This window comes from Gracilinanus agilis, chromosome 3 (assembly GCF_016433145.1).
Source record: "Gracilinanus agilis isolate LMUSP501 chromosome 3, AgileGrace, whole genome shotgun sequence".
NCBI classification, from domain to species: Eukaryota; Metazoa; Chordata; class Mammalia; order Didelphimorphia; family Didelphidae; genus Gracilinanus; species Gracilinanus agilis.
Window position 1 is genome coordinate 429421256 of NC_058132.1, and position 13648 is coordinate 429434903.

At 36.8% G+C, this 13648-nt stretch overlaps 1 protein-coding gene across 1 annotated transcript in view; it reads right to left on the bottom strand.

Moving 5' to 3' along the window:
- ROBO1 (roundabout guidance receptor 1) overlaps positions 1-13648 on the bottom strand; it is a 1014586-nt gene that overhangs the window by 484532 nt on the left and 516406 nt on the right. The gene's annotated exons all lie outside the window — the stretch shown is intronic.

Consider the following 13648-nt stretch of genomic DNA (forward strand, 5'->3'; position numbering starts at 1 on the left):
CTGACAAAACAGCAGACTATTGTAACTGATCGTGATGGAAGTGTTGGAGGAAAGAAGGACATTCTCCAGGGATGCTGCAAAGGTAAAATTGATACTTTGGCAAAAGATTAGATGTGGGAGGCGAGAGAAATTAAGAAGTTGAGGATTACATCTAGTTTGAGAGTCTAAAGAACTGGGAAAAGGATGGTAGTACCCTCCATAATAATAGGGAAATTTGAAAGGAAGAAGAGTTGGAGGCTGGGAGGAGAAAATCAGTTCAATATTTGACACATTGAGTTTAAGATGTCTAAAAGACATCTAGTTTGAGATGGTGTAAATGGGCTATTTAGCACATTTTTAAATTATAAGAGTCTAAGAAGGATAAATAATAATAATTCAGTAATATTAATACAAAAAATGCCAACATTCTGATGTTGAACCAAATAAGGATCACCTTTGTTATCAATTAATCAACTTCACAAGTATTAGATCAAAAAAGTGCATTAGAGAACAATTTGTCTGAAAAAATCTGGGGCTTTTGTGGACTACACATTCAAAATGAATTCAACAGAATGGCATGCCAACCCCATAAAAAACGGGTAACAAGATTGCATTAAGAAAAGTATAATGTGCAAGATTAGATAAGAGACTTGCTCTACCTTGCTCTGTATTCAGTTCTTAGTTCCACTTTTTAAGAAGGATATAATAAGTAAACCAGAGAAGTGAGGATGGAAAAGAGGAGTACAGGGCTTGGTGGTTATGCCATATGAAGATGGTCTGAAGGAAAGTCTTGTGTTATCTGTGTTCAAGAAACTGAAAAACCTTCATGCAACAACTTTCTTCTTTGTCCCAAAGAAGAGAATGAAGAACAATGAGGTAGAAGTTCCAAGAAGGAAGATTTAGACCTGATGTTTCCTCTCAATTAGAACAACAACAACAAAAAAAAACTGAAATGGCTGCCTTGGGAGGCTATCTATTCCCTCAACAGAAGTCTTGAAATGAAGGCTGCATAGTCAATTAGGTATTTTGCAGAAGGGACTCCTATAGGTGCAAGCTTAACTATATAGCCTCTGAGATTCTAAATCCTCAGTAACCAGTTGTTTTGTGCACTCCTCCAATTAACCTAGGATTGACATAGTTCATCTGGGCCTAGTGATTTGAAAATACCAAAATATACCTAGGTTCTCTCTTTCTATCTCCTTACTTTCATTCAATTTCAGGTATTAGTCAATACTGAAAAGAGGTAGAATAAATTCATGTCATATTTTTTTAAATGAATGTTTCATTGGGAACTGTTACCATTCCCTCAGTTGTTTTTTTTTCATATATTTAGGAGCAAGAACATTGGATCCCATACTCATATCACTTAGATCATCACACACATCAGCAGGGAAACGTAAAATAATTAAATCAATTTACATACAATAAAATATATGCTTTTTGATCCTTAAGAAATTTTTAACATGCAATATATCTAGGACAGTGATTTGTATGTTAGAGTAGGGATTTCTATATTGGACTTGATGCTTGCTCAGATCCCTTCCAGTTCTCAGTTTCTGTGGTTCTATGAGGTTTTGTGTGATACTATTTTGGTAGAATTAAAAATTAGTCCCACCATTCTGGAAAACAATTTGGAATTGTGACTTGTTTAAAGTGTTCAAAATATGTCCATATCTCCTCAGTCAGAAATCCAAATAAAAGATCTATATTTCATGTAAGTCAAAAACAGAAATATCCACATATTCCAAAATATTAATTGAAGACTTATTCTCATAAATTAGAAAACAGCAACGAATAAGGAGACATTAACTAATGCAGTGAAATAGCAGAACCAATAAAACCATATAGTCATCAACTCCAATGTAAATGAACAAAAAGATTATTCTCATTTTTATGAATGGCTTACTGGGAGGTAAAAGAGAGAGGATAAATTTGGAAATGAAGGTAACATAAAAATAAAAGATAGTAATACCCATTTAAGAAAGAAAAAATAATGTATATTACCAATATAGTATTATATTTTTATGCTGCTTCTGATAAAGTACAATGGACTGCTTTGTTTCTAAAATATCATAGCAAACCTTCTTTGCAACCCTCTGATATATGTATTACTTATGTATGTATATGTGTGCATATATATGTCATATTATGTATATATCACACACATATATAAATGTTCTCATTTATATATAAACCCACATATGTGTATATTACATGCATGTAAAAAGGTCAAAACCAGAAAATGAAGGCAAATTTAAAGCTGTAGAACTGAAGTCAATGAGGGAAAATAGTAGATATCATATTTGCTACAATATTTTTCCATCTTGAAATGTTGCTTTTTTTTTTAAACCCTTGTACTTCGGTGTATTGTCTCGTAGGTGGAAGATTGGTAAGGGTGGGCAATGGGGGTCAAGTGACTTGCCCAGGGTCACACAGCTGGGAAGTGGCTGAGGCCGGGTTTGAACCTAGGACCTCCTGTCTCTAGGCCTGACTCTCACTCCACTAAGCTACCCAGCTGCCCCTTGAAATGTTTTGATAGATATCTGGGACACAGTTATATATCACACCTCTAACAGGAAGAGAAAATTTATTTCTGTTGACACCAATAATCTTGTACCTTTCCTAGTGAAACATTTAACAGCAAAAATATGTGAGCCAAGAATTTTTTAACATTAAACTAGAATGGACAGCAAAGCTATCTTAATCTAGTTCAACCCACAGCTTGGCAAGAATTCCCTCTAAAATAATTCCTAATATACTATTCATTTCTGCTTGAAGACCTCTGGTACCAAACAAAAGAAATTTAATCCTTCTTCCAGGCCTTCAAATGTGACAGGCCTTCAAATATATGACCCCAGCTATCTAATCCTTGGAGTCTTTCCTAGGCAATCTATCCCTGGTTCTTATACCTATTTCCCCTTTTCCAACTCCCCTATTTGTGTTTAGGGCACAACCACCTTTCAAGTCACTCAGTCAAAACTTCAGTCGTACACCTCAATCTGCTGGATGCCCCATCATCTCTTGCCTAAACTACTTCTGAAGCCTATAAGAATTGAGCTCCATGCCTCAAGTATCTCTTATCCTCCACACTTAAAGTGCTTTCGTTAAAAGTCTGAGCACCCCACAACCTTGATTGAAAAATATTGACTCTAGAATAAAAACATTCTATTTGGCACGTAAATCTGGCTCTGGCCTACTCAGTAATTTATTTATTTATTTTGAGTCTAGCCATTGATTTATTTCCATCTCATTTCTCTCAGACTTAAGGTATTTGTGTTTATGTATCCCTTCTCACCAGATATTTTTACCAACATTTCCAACTGCTAATATAATTCCTCTTTTAACTTCCTATATTTTTATATTTATTCCACAATATTCATATTTATATTCTGCAAATAACTAAACAAAAATAATAGTAATAATAGTTCATTTTTATTTCTTTCTTTTTCCAAATAGCAACTCATTTTATCATCATAACAATCCTAGGTCTGGGTGATACTGTGAACCTCATTTTTTAAAAATTAGTTTATTTTTTACCAATTACATGTAATAACAAATATCTGCATAAGTTTTCCTAAATGATATTATCCAAATTATCTCTTTTCCCTACCCCCTCCCAGAGCTGGCAAGAAATTTGATATGGGCTATACGTGTATTAAACTCTGGCCAACTCAGACTTAGCACTTTGATCTTATTATTTCTGCTTTCCAAAGAAGTTATTTAATATTGATGACAGAAGCTAAATCATTATAAACATATACCAATCCAACCCCTGCCCCACCTCCACACTAAATCCTATTGAAATAACTAAACCACTTTAAGCCTATGAGGCAATATAAAAGTCCCCAGATACACTTTGGTTCTCTCATTTTTATTTCTAAGGAGTTAATTTAAGTTGAAAAGTTTTTACTTCAGTCACAACTATTCTGAGTCTCTAATTGGGAAAATTCCTGACACCTAGAGAGGTTGAACACTGTCTAATCTTAAATCTACCTTTATTTTAATCCCTAACCTCTTTGTAGTTGAGGCCAAATTCAACATACTGGAAACATTTGGGCAACAGAACAGAATTTACATGTCAGTGAATAAACAAGAGTGGCAGGGGAATTTGGGGAAAAGCTGACCTTTTCTTCTGACTTCCCTCAACCTGAGTCTTCCATTACAAAATTCCTATAAGAGCCAATTACTCTCCTTTATATCTCCCTCATCTACCACAGATTAGAGGTATCTTTGCTTCTCAAAAATGTGCTGACAATGCCATGATTGATCCAGTCTCTTAACTCCAGAGCCTTTCCCCACTCCAAACCCCATTTCTGAGACAGCTTCATGATTTTATATAAACTGCCTAGGAAGTAACCTTGTCTCTCACACAATGGTTTTGAATGATTCAAGAAGATGTATAAGGTCTATTCATAGTTGTTCTAATTGTTTGATTAAAAAAAAGTGTTCTTAGTTATGGTATCATAGACAAAATAGGCTGTTTTCAATATCCCCCTTCCATCTCCATTTTAATATTTGCTATCTTCGGCAAATCCTATAAAGTTTGTTTGACAAAGGTCAAATCCTGAATAGCTATTTGGTGACTTGAGGAGTTTTATGTTAAGTTGATTTCAAGAATAGTCTATGTGGCAGAGTTCATAATCAAAACCAGTAATTAACATTCTTCCCCTTCCAAAGAATATTTGATCTCTCAAAGTATTGTGGGTAGGAGGAGGGAGAAGAGAATCACCCTTGCATAAGTATAAATTATACTTTCCTCTTCACTTCCACCTTCTAAATCCTTATGTGATAGAAGCACTATTTCCCAATACAATGCCTCATAGCCTAGGTTTTTTCCTAATGTTCTATCCCATACAGGCAAAGCCAGTAATTTTTTCTTCAATCAGTATTTAAATTATCCTCAAAATCTGATTGTTCAGGGGCAGCTGGGTAGCTCAGTGGATTGAGAGCCAGGCCTAGAGACGGGAGGTCCTAGGTTCAAATCTGGCCTCAGACACTTCCCAGCTGTGTGACCCTGGGCAAGTCACTTGACCCCCATTGCCTACCCTTACCACTCTTCCACCTATAAGTTAATGCATAGAAGTTAAGGGTTTAAAAAATTTAAAAAAAAAGCCATCAAAATCTGATTGTTCGGGTGACTAAAACTCAGGCCACTGGCATGGCTAACTGGTGACCTAAAGATAAAAAATGCCTTGGGAAAGGGGCTAGAAATTCTCCCTCAGACCTTTGACCAAAGACTAGCAGAATGAACAACAGTTTTGCTCAGCTGAATCAAGGCTTCATTCTAGATGAACTTCCCTCCCAGGCTCTGAATGTGCTTCCCTTTCAATGGTAAATTTCATTTTGTTATCTGTTTCATTCTATTTCCAAACCAAAAGTGGCCTGCTTTAAGACCATTGTTTCCTTTGAAACTAAATTCTACTTTAATTTAATTCTTACTACATAAGACCTTTCTTAATCCCCCTAGCTGTTGATGCTTTCTTCTACAAGTCTGCTTTGACTGCCTTGTATCAACTTTTTATGTGTTGTGCATGCACCTATATTTTGTGAAGGTCTATATATTTTAATGTCGTTCCCATTAGAGGCAGCTAGGTGGCACAGTGGACACAGCACCAGGCCTGGAGTCAGAAAGATTAATCTTCCTGAGTTCAAATTTGGACTTAAGACACTTACTAGCCATGTGATCCTGGGCAAGTCATTTGACCCCATTTGTCTCAGTTTCCTCATCTGTAAAATGAGCTGGAGAGGAAATGGCAAACCACTCCAATATCTTTGCCCAAAAAACCCAAATAGAGTCATGAAGATTCAAATATGACCAAAACAACTGAGGTAGCACAGTGGATAAAGCACTGGGCCTGGAGCCGAATTAAGAAAACCTAAACTCAAATACAGGGGCAGCTGGGTGGCTCAGTGGATTGAGAGCCAGGCCTAGAGACTGGAAGTCCTAGGTTCAAGTCCGGCCTCGGACACTTCCAGCTGTGTGACCTTGGGCAAGTCACTTGACCCCTATCGCCCACCCTTACCACTCCTGGGCCAAGGAAGGTCCCTAGCCCTGATGAAAAAGGAGGAGGGTTGGGCGTGGGGCTAGCAACCCCACCCTGTAAAAACCACATCTGCTATAGAAACTGCAACCTAAAGTAGGGGCAGCTGGGCTAGCTCAGTGGATTGAGAGCCAAGCCTAGAGACGAAAGGTCCTAGGTTCAAATCTGGGCTCAGACACTTCCCAGCTAGGTGACCCTGAGCGACTGTGTGACCCATTGCCTACCCTATTCTCCTAGAATGGAGTCCCAGGATAAAAAAAAAAAAAAAAAAAAAAAAAAAAAAACCCTCAAATACAGTATCAGACACTCACTAGCCTTTATAGCCCTAAGCACCTCTTTTAATCTGTCTACCTTAATTCCCTCAACTGTAAAATGGAACCTACCATCCATGTTTTTGTGAAGAACAAATGAGATATTTGTATTTAGCTCATAGCATAATATTCACAACCCCATTTCTTGGCAAAGATACTGGAGTGGTTTGTCATTTCTCTTTCCAGCTCATTTTACAGAAAAGGAAATTGAGACAAATAGGATTAAATGACTTACCCAAGATCACACAGCTAATAAATGTCTGAGGCTGAATTTGACCTCAAGATGAATCTTCCTGATTCCAGGCCCAGCACTTCATCCACTCTACCACCTCAATGCCCTCTGGTACTCAGAACAATGCTAGACAAATAGTACTTACCAAATATCTGATTCCTTCTTTCTTTCCTTTTCTCTTCCCTTCTTCCCTCCCTTGTTTCTTTCTCTTTCTTTCAATGAAAACATAAGTTCTTTTTTTTCTTCACAGTGCCTGACACATAACAATAAATTCCTGGATTCATTAATAAACATTTCTCCCAAACTCTTTCACCTTTTTACTCCTAAAAATACAACCACTATGAGTAACATATGAATAAACCTATTTACAGACTATTATTCTAAAAAATGTGGGTTTTTTTCCTTCAGCATTTAAACAGGAAATAGAAGAGTTTGCCTGCCAAAAGCATGTAGCTACAAAGAAAATGGATCCTATAACTCTGGACCATGAATGGAGAATGATAGCTTTTTTTTTGGTTGGGCCAATGTAAACTTTTAAAAAATATTTTGATAACTTTTAAAATAATTGGTTACCTTGTAATCTTACATGTTTTATGAACTTAAAATTATTATCCTGAAGGACCCATAACAAAATGATTTATTACAATCACAATTCCAAAACATACCTACACCTAACAACTATTTCAGAATCCAAAGAAACAGCATCATTTGCTCATTCCTAAGTTCAGTAAGTATTAAGCATTTAAGTCAACTAAGAAACAATCCTTTTTCCCAGACTACATTAGTGATAAGAAATTGACCAAAAAGATGAGGGAAGACTTGACTCATAATCAAGTCAAAAAGGAAGCTGGCCAAGGGTGCTACACACTTTAGGTCAAATACATATATTGCATGTGATGGCTATCCTCAATCCTCTTTATGTCAAAACTTGCCACAGACATTACACATGACATGTAAAACAGTTTTTATTAGAATTTGACAAAAATCATTATTTGTTCAGACTTATTGTTCTTTATTTCATTATCTCAAGAAGCTCTTAAGAAGAAACTCCCTTTAAAATGATGAATTAGCCACTATCTGGCAACTCATGGTTATAGAAAATTGCTTTTGCCACCAAGAAGCCAAGTGACTTGTCTACAAGTCCCACAACCAGTACAGTATGTAGTAGTTAGAAGGCAGACTAGAATTCCCTAAAAAATAATGCCTTGATGGTATAGAGGTAAGTTTCACATAAAATATAAAATGAGGGAATTAGACTATGGGCAAACTATTCCTGATGGGCCAGATCCAGGCTGTAGATTGCCCATCACTGCCTTAAGCAATTCCTTACTACAATTCACTACATCTGGATGTTAGGACATAGTGATTAGGGAATTGCTTAAAGCAGTGATGGGCAAACTAGGGCCTGGATCTGGCTGGTGGGGAATAGTTTGCCCATCACTGAACTAGACTGATCTGGTTCCTCTCCATCACTAAATTAATGATCTGATATGTTTCAAATGCAGAAATTAAAAACAGATATGGAACTCTCCAAATAGTTGGTGTGCCAAAAATTTAAAAACATAGTACCATAATAATTTTTTCTTAGAAAAAAACACACACACCAACAAAAGTCTATATTTCTTCTTTTTCAACTCTTGGGAAAACTCTATATTGATGAGTCTTCATTTTCATTCACTTGCTCTTGAGTACACATTTAAACAATATGAAGCCAATATTTTAGCTTATTCACCTCTCTACTAAAAAGAAAAACAGGGAAAAAAGCCTCAAACCAAGCAAATCAGTTCTTTGACCTACCAGGGCATGACACTGTTTATTCAGTGTTAAGTGCAAAGCCTTGACCTTGCATTTCTATCCTGACCTCTGAGAATAGGGTCTACTCATCCTCCTCAAACCTTTACAAATTTAAGGATGGTGGAAGAGGCTGTTGTGTTTATGGGTCATTTACCTAAACTGAAAGCTTTTGTTTTGGTCTCTCTGTTAACTCCAAATTTTAAATTCATTACTCCAAAGCACTCAAAACTATTCCACATTTATAATAAAATGTCTCCTACATCCTACAGAGGGATATTTGCCTAAAACTAATAAACTAAAATGTGCCTTCTACAAAACCTTGTCATATATTAATAGAAATGCAGGGGAGAGATGGAGGACAGAATTTGGAACTCAAAATTTTAAAAACCAAATGTTAAACATTATTTTTACATGTAATTGAGGAAAATATAAGAAATCAATACTATTTTTAAAATAAGTAAAAAAAAACAAAAATGAACCTCTTTCATATGCAATAAAAACAATATGCGATATGCAAAAAAATCAACATGCAATAAAAAAACATGATTATAGTAGTTCAAGAGGATAATATGTTTAAGTTATTACTCTCAAAAAATATAGAAAGACGGGCAGCTGGGTAGCCTAGGTTCAAATCTGACCTCAGACACTTCCCAGCTGTGTGACCCTGGGCAAGTCACTTGACCCCCATTGCCTACCCTTACCACTCTTCCACCAAGGAGCCAATACACAGAAGTTAAGGGTTTAAAAAAAATTATATATATATATATATATATATATATATATATATATATATATATATAAAGAAAACTGTTGCTTTCTATAACAACCCAAGAATTAGGAGAGATGCGTTAGAAAACCTATGGCAATACACAGAACCTAGGTAATCAAACCAAATAAATATTCTAAAAAACTGCTTACATTATTTGCTCTAAGATGGACAGAGATAGGTGAACACATTTTAAAAGATGATTTAGCCTTTAATGGCTTTTCTCTGTCATTCTGAGCTACTTCCTGCCTTAAAATGCCAAGCTTTACTTAAATCTAATTGCCCTACATTTAAATTCAGTATCAAGAAAAAGGAACTAACTAGTAGAGAAGAAAAGGATAGCTCAAATTATCTAGTGAAAAGAAAAAAGTGGAAGCATTTCCTGGAACATTGGTGTCAAATTCAAATTAAAAACAGGAACTTCTGATCTGTATATAAGGATTTCTGCTTTGCTACATATTAGTTTTAAAATGTAATATTGCCTATATTTTATTGTGTTTTTATTTTACTAAATATTTCCCAATTATTTTTTAATCTGGTTCTAGCAGCTCTTGAGAGTATTGTGGGCCACATATGATTAGTGATCTGTGTTTAATACCTGTCCTGGAGATGTTTGAAATACATGGTCAATAAAAACAGCTATTTCCCTTTCTGTGCCCAACCATCCAAAAAAAGAACTTAAATTAATGTTAAATTATAGTAAAATGACAGACCTTCTTCTTCCTCTATTTTTTAACCCTTACCTTCTGTTTTAGGATACGTAAAATTATTGGTTCCAAGGTAGATGAGAGGTAAAGGATAGGCAATTGGGATTAAGTGATTTGTCCCAGGGTCACACAGAATTGACCTTCTTAAAAGTTCAGTCTAGAGACAAGAAATGTGGAGTAACAGATAACTCCAAAGACTTGCAGTCAAGAAGGTCTGGATTCAAATCCTGTCTCACCTGCTACTTAATTGTCTGCCTTTGGAAAAGTCATTTAATTTTTTGTCTTTTCCTTGGTTTCCTTCCCTTCCAGCACTAAATCTGTAATTATGCATTTTTAAATATCATTTGTTAAAATCTCAACAAGCAACAAACACACGTGGTTCAAAGTGTCTACACCATAATAAGAAAACTACCATATTTAAGAGGAATTCTCATTTGAACTAATAATTCAATAGGTTCACCTTGCCACCTCCTTAAAATTTAAAAATCTGTGGTTCCCGGTTAAGATGGCGGCAGAGTAAGAAGCAGCTCTTAACCTCTCCTGACTGAAACACACAAAACTCCTCAAGGGGACATAAAAACAAGTCCAGACGAATGGAGGAACCCCACAACAGGGCACAGCGTGGAAGGTACGTGGAATCCAGGCATTTCCATGCTATAAAGGGGTGAAACAGCTCTCACTAAATCGTGGGCTGAGCAACCACCCCACCCCCAACCCCTCCACACACAACACCTATAGTGCCGAGGCCAGCTAAAAAGAAATAGAGCAAGTTTGGGGCACCCATCGAGTCATTGGCAGCTCCGGGGCCTGTTCCTGAGAGCAGCAAGATTTAGGACCCCAAAAGGCTAACGAAGGCACACAAAATTCGAGCGCGGGAGCAGGGCCCCAAGAGCGGACGCAGGGCGCAGAAAGCGGGCTCAGAGCGCAGGCGCCAGTGGAGGCATGGGTGGAGGCAGACACAGCCAAGAGCTAAAGCTCTGAAACCCTGAGTGGGGAACCAGTGCAGACAGGCATACAACTGTGGAAGCAGTGCCCTGAGACTTATAAAGGAACCTCCGGCAGAGGATCAAGCAAGGGGGTCCATCACGGGGCTTGACCTTGGAAAAAACCAGAACTCAGACCTCAGGAGCCAAAAGACCGCGGACAGACCCCAAGCGCGAGGATAAAGCTGAGAAGCTGCTGGGCTAACGATGGCTACCCAGTCTCAGGAAGTTCAGAAGAGAAAGATTAACAATAAGAAAAAGAAGTCTTTAACACTCGACAACTTTTACACAGAGAAAATTCAGACAACCGAGCAAACAGAAGAGGAGAACAAACAAGCATCCAGACCCTCCTCAAATAAGGAAAACTCCTCACAAGCTATGGAAGAGTTCAAAACAGATTTTGAGGAAAATGAAAGAGATCTGGCAAGAAAATAACAGTTTAAAAGGTAGAATCTTGCAATTGGAAAGTGAGGCTCAGAAACCAAATGAACTGATAAGCAAATTGAACAATAGAAATGAACAGATTGAAAAGGAATACCAGAAGATTATAGCCGAAAAGCAGAAGATTATAACCGAAAACCGAAAGATTATAGCCGCAAACCAATCCCTAAAGGCTAGAATGGAGCAATTAGAAGCTAATGATCTCTCAAGACAACAAGAACAAATAAAACAAAGTCAAAAGACTGAAAAAATTGAAGGAAACATGTAATATCTCAATGAGAAAGTGACAGACCAAGAAAACCGGTCTAGAAGAGACAATTTGAGAATAATTGGTCTTCCAGAAAAACCAGAAATTAATAGAAACCTGGACTCCAAACTAACAGAAATAATCCAGCAAAATTGCCCTGAAGTCCTACAACAAGAGGGCAATATAGACATTGAAAGGATTCATAGAACACCTGCGACATTCGATCAAGAAAAGAAAACACCCAGAAATATAACTGCAAAATTCAAGAGTTTCCAAGCAAAAGAAAAAATCTTACAGAAAGCCAGAAAGAAACAATTCAAATATCAAGGAGCACCAATCAGGATCACACAGGATCTGGCAGCCTCCACACTAAAAGATCGCAAGGCTTGGAATACGATATTCAGAAAGGCAAGAGAGCTGGGCCTGCAACCACGGATCAACTACCCATCAAAATTGACTATATATTTCCAGGGGAAAGTATGGGTATTCAACAAAATTGAAGAATTTCAGGTATTTGCACAGAAAAGACCAGGGCTAAATGGAAAGTTTGATATCCAACCACAAAAATCGAGAGAAACCTGAAAAGGTAAATAAGATACAGAGGGGAAAGAAAGAAAACTTATAATTTTTAAATTTGCCTTTTTAAGGGCCTCAGTGAGATCTAATTATCTGTATTCCTATGTAGAGAAATGTTATGTATAATTCTCTGTAGTGAACTCTATTCACTATTATAATATTCACTATTATAGTAATAAGAAGAATAATTCACAGGGTGAGGGTGGAACACTAAATAATCTAAGATGGCATGGGGGATGGGAAAGAGGGGGTGAATAGCAGGGGACACCAAGAGAAACTTGAGTGAATAAGAAAATAGGATATTCTATTACACACAAAGAGGGCATGGGAGGGAGAGGGGACAAATACTATTATAAGAAGGAGAGGAAGAGAGCATAAAGAGGTAATAATCAAACCTTACTCTCAGTGTAATCAACCCGGAGAGGGAAGAGTAGCCTATCCATTGGGACATAAAACTCTTATCTAATCCTTCTGAGAAACTTAGAAGGGATAAACCAAGGGGAGCAGGGGAGTGGGGAGGTCAAAAAAAGGGAGGGGAGAAGGGGGAGGAAATTCATAAGGCCTTTAAAAACAAAAAGAGGGGGAAAAATAAGGGAGGGGGTAGAAAGGGAAGTTAATCAAGGGAGGGGTTAAGGGATAGAGGCTCAATAGCAAACCACTGGTTTAAAAGGAAAAAAGTATAAGGAAAAAGGGGGTAGGAATGGGGGAGGATTTGAAAATGGCAGCAAATGCACAACTGATGATTATAACTCTGAATGTGAATGGGATGAACTCGCTCATAAAACGGAAACAAATAGCAGAGTGGATTAGAAACCAAAATCCCACCATATGTTGTCTACAAGAAACACATGTGAGGTGGGTGGACATACACAAGTTTAAGGTTCAGGGTTTGAGCAAAATCTTTTGGGCGTCAAATGAGAAAAAGAAGGCAGGAGTGGCTATTATGATTTCTGACAAAGCCAAAGTAAAAATAGATATGATTAAAAAAGACAGGGAAGGTCATTACATCCTGATTAAAGGCAGTATAAACAATGAGGAAATAACACTGCTCAGTATGTATGCAGCAAGTGGCATAGCACCCAAATTCATAAAGGAGAAACTGGCAGAGCTCAAGAAGGAAATAGATAGTAAAACCATACTAGTGGGAGATCTAAATATTCCTCTGTCAGATCTAGATAAATCAAACTGAAAAATAAATAAGAAAGAGGTAAGAGAGGTGAATGAAGTCCTAGAAAAATTAGATTTAATTGATATGTGGAGAAAAATAAATAGGGACAAAAAGTAATACACCTTCTTTTCAGCTGCACATGGCACATTCACAAAGATTGACCATGTTATAGGGCATAGAATCATTGCAAACAAATGCAAAAGAGCAGAAATAATAAATGTAACCTTCTCAGATCATAATGCAATAAAAATAATAATTAGTGAGGGCACTTGGACAGGAAAATCAAAAACTAATTGGAAATTAAATAATATGATTCTTCAAAACCAATTTGTCAAAGAAGGAATCATAGAAACAATCAACAATTTCATTGAAGAAAATGACAATGATGAGACATCCTACCAAA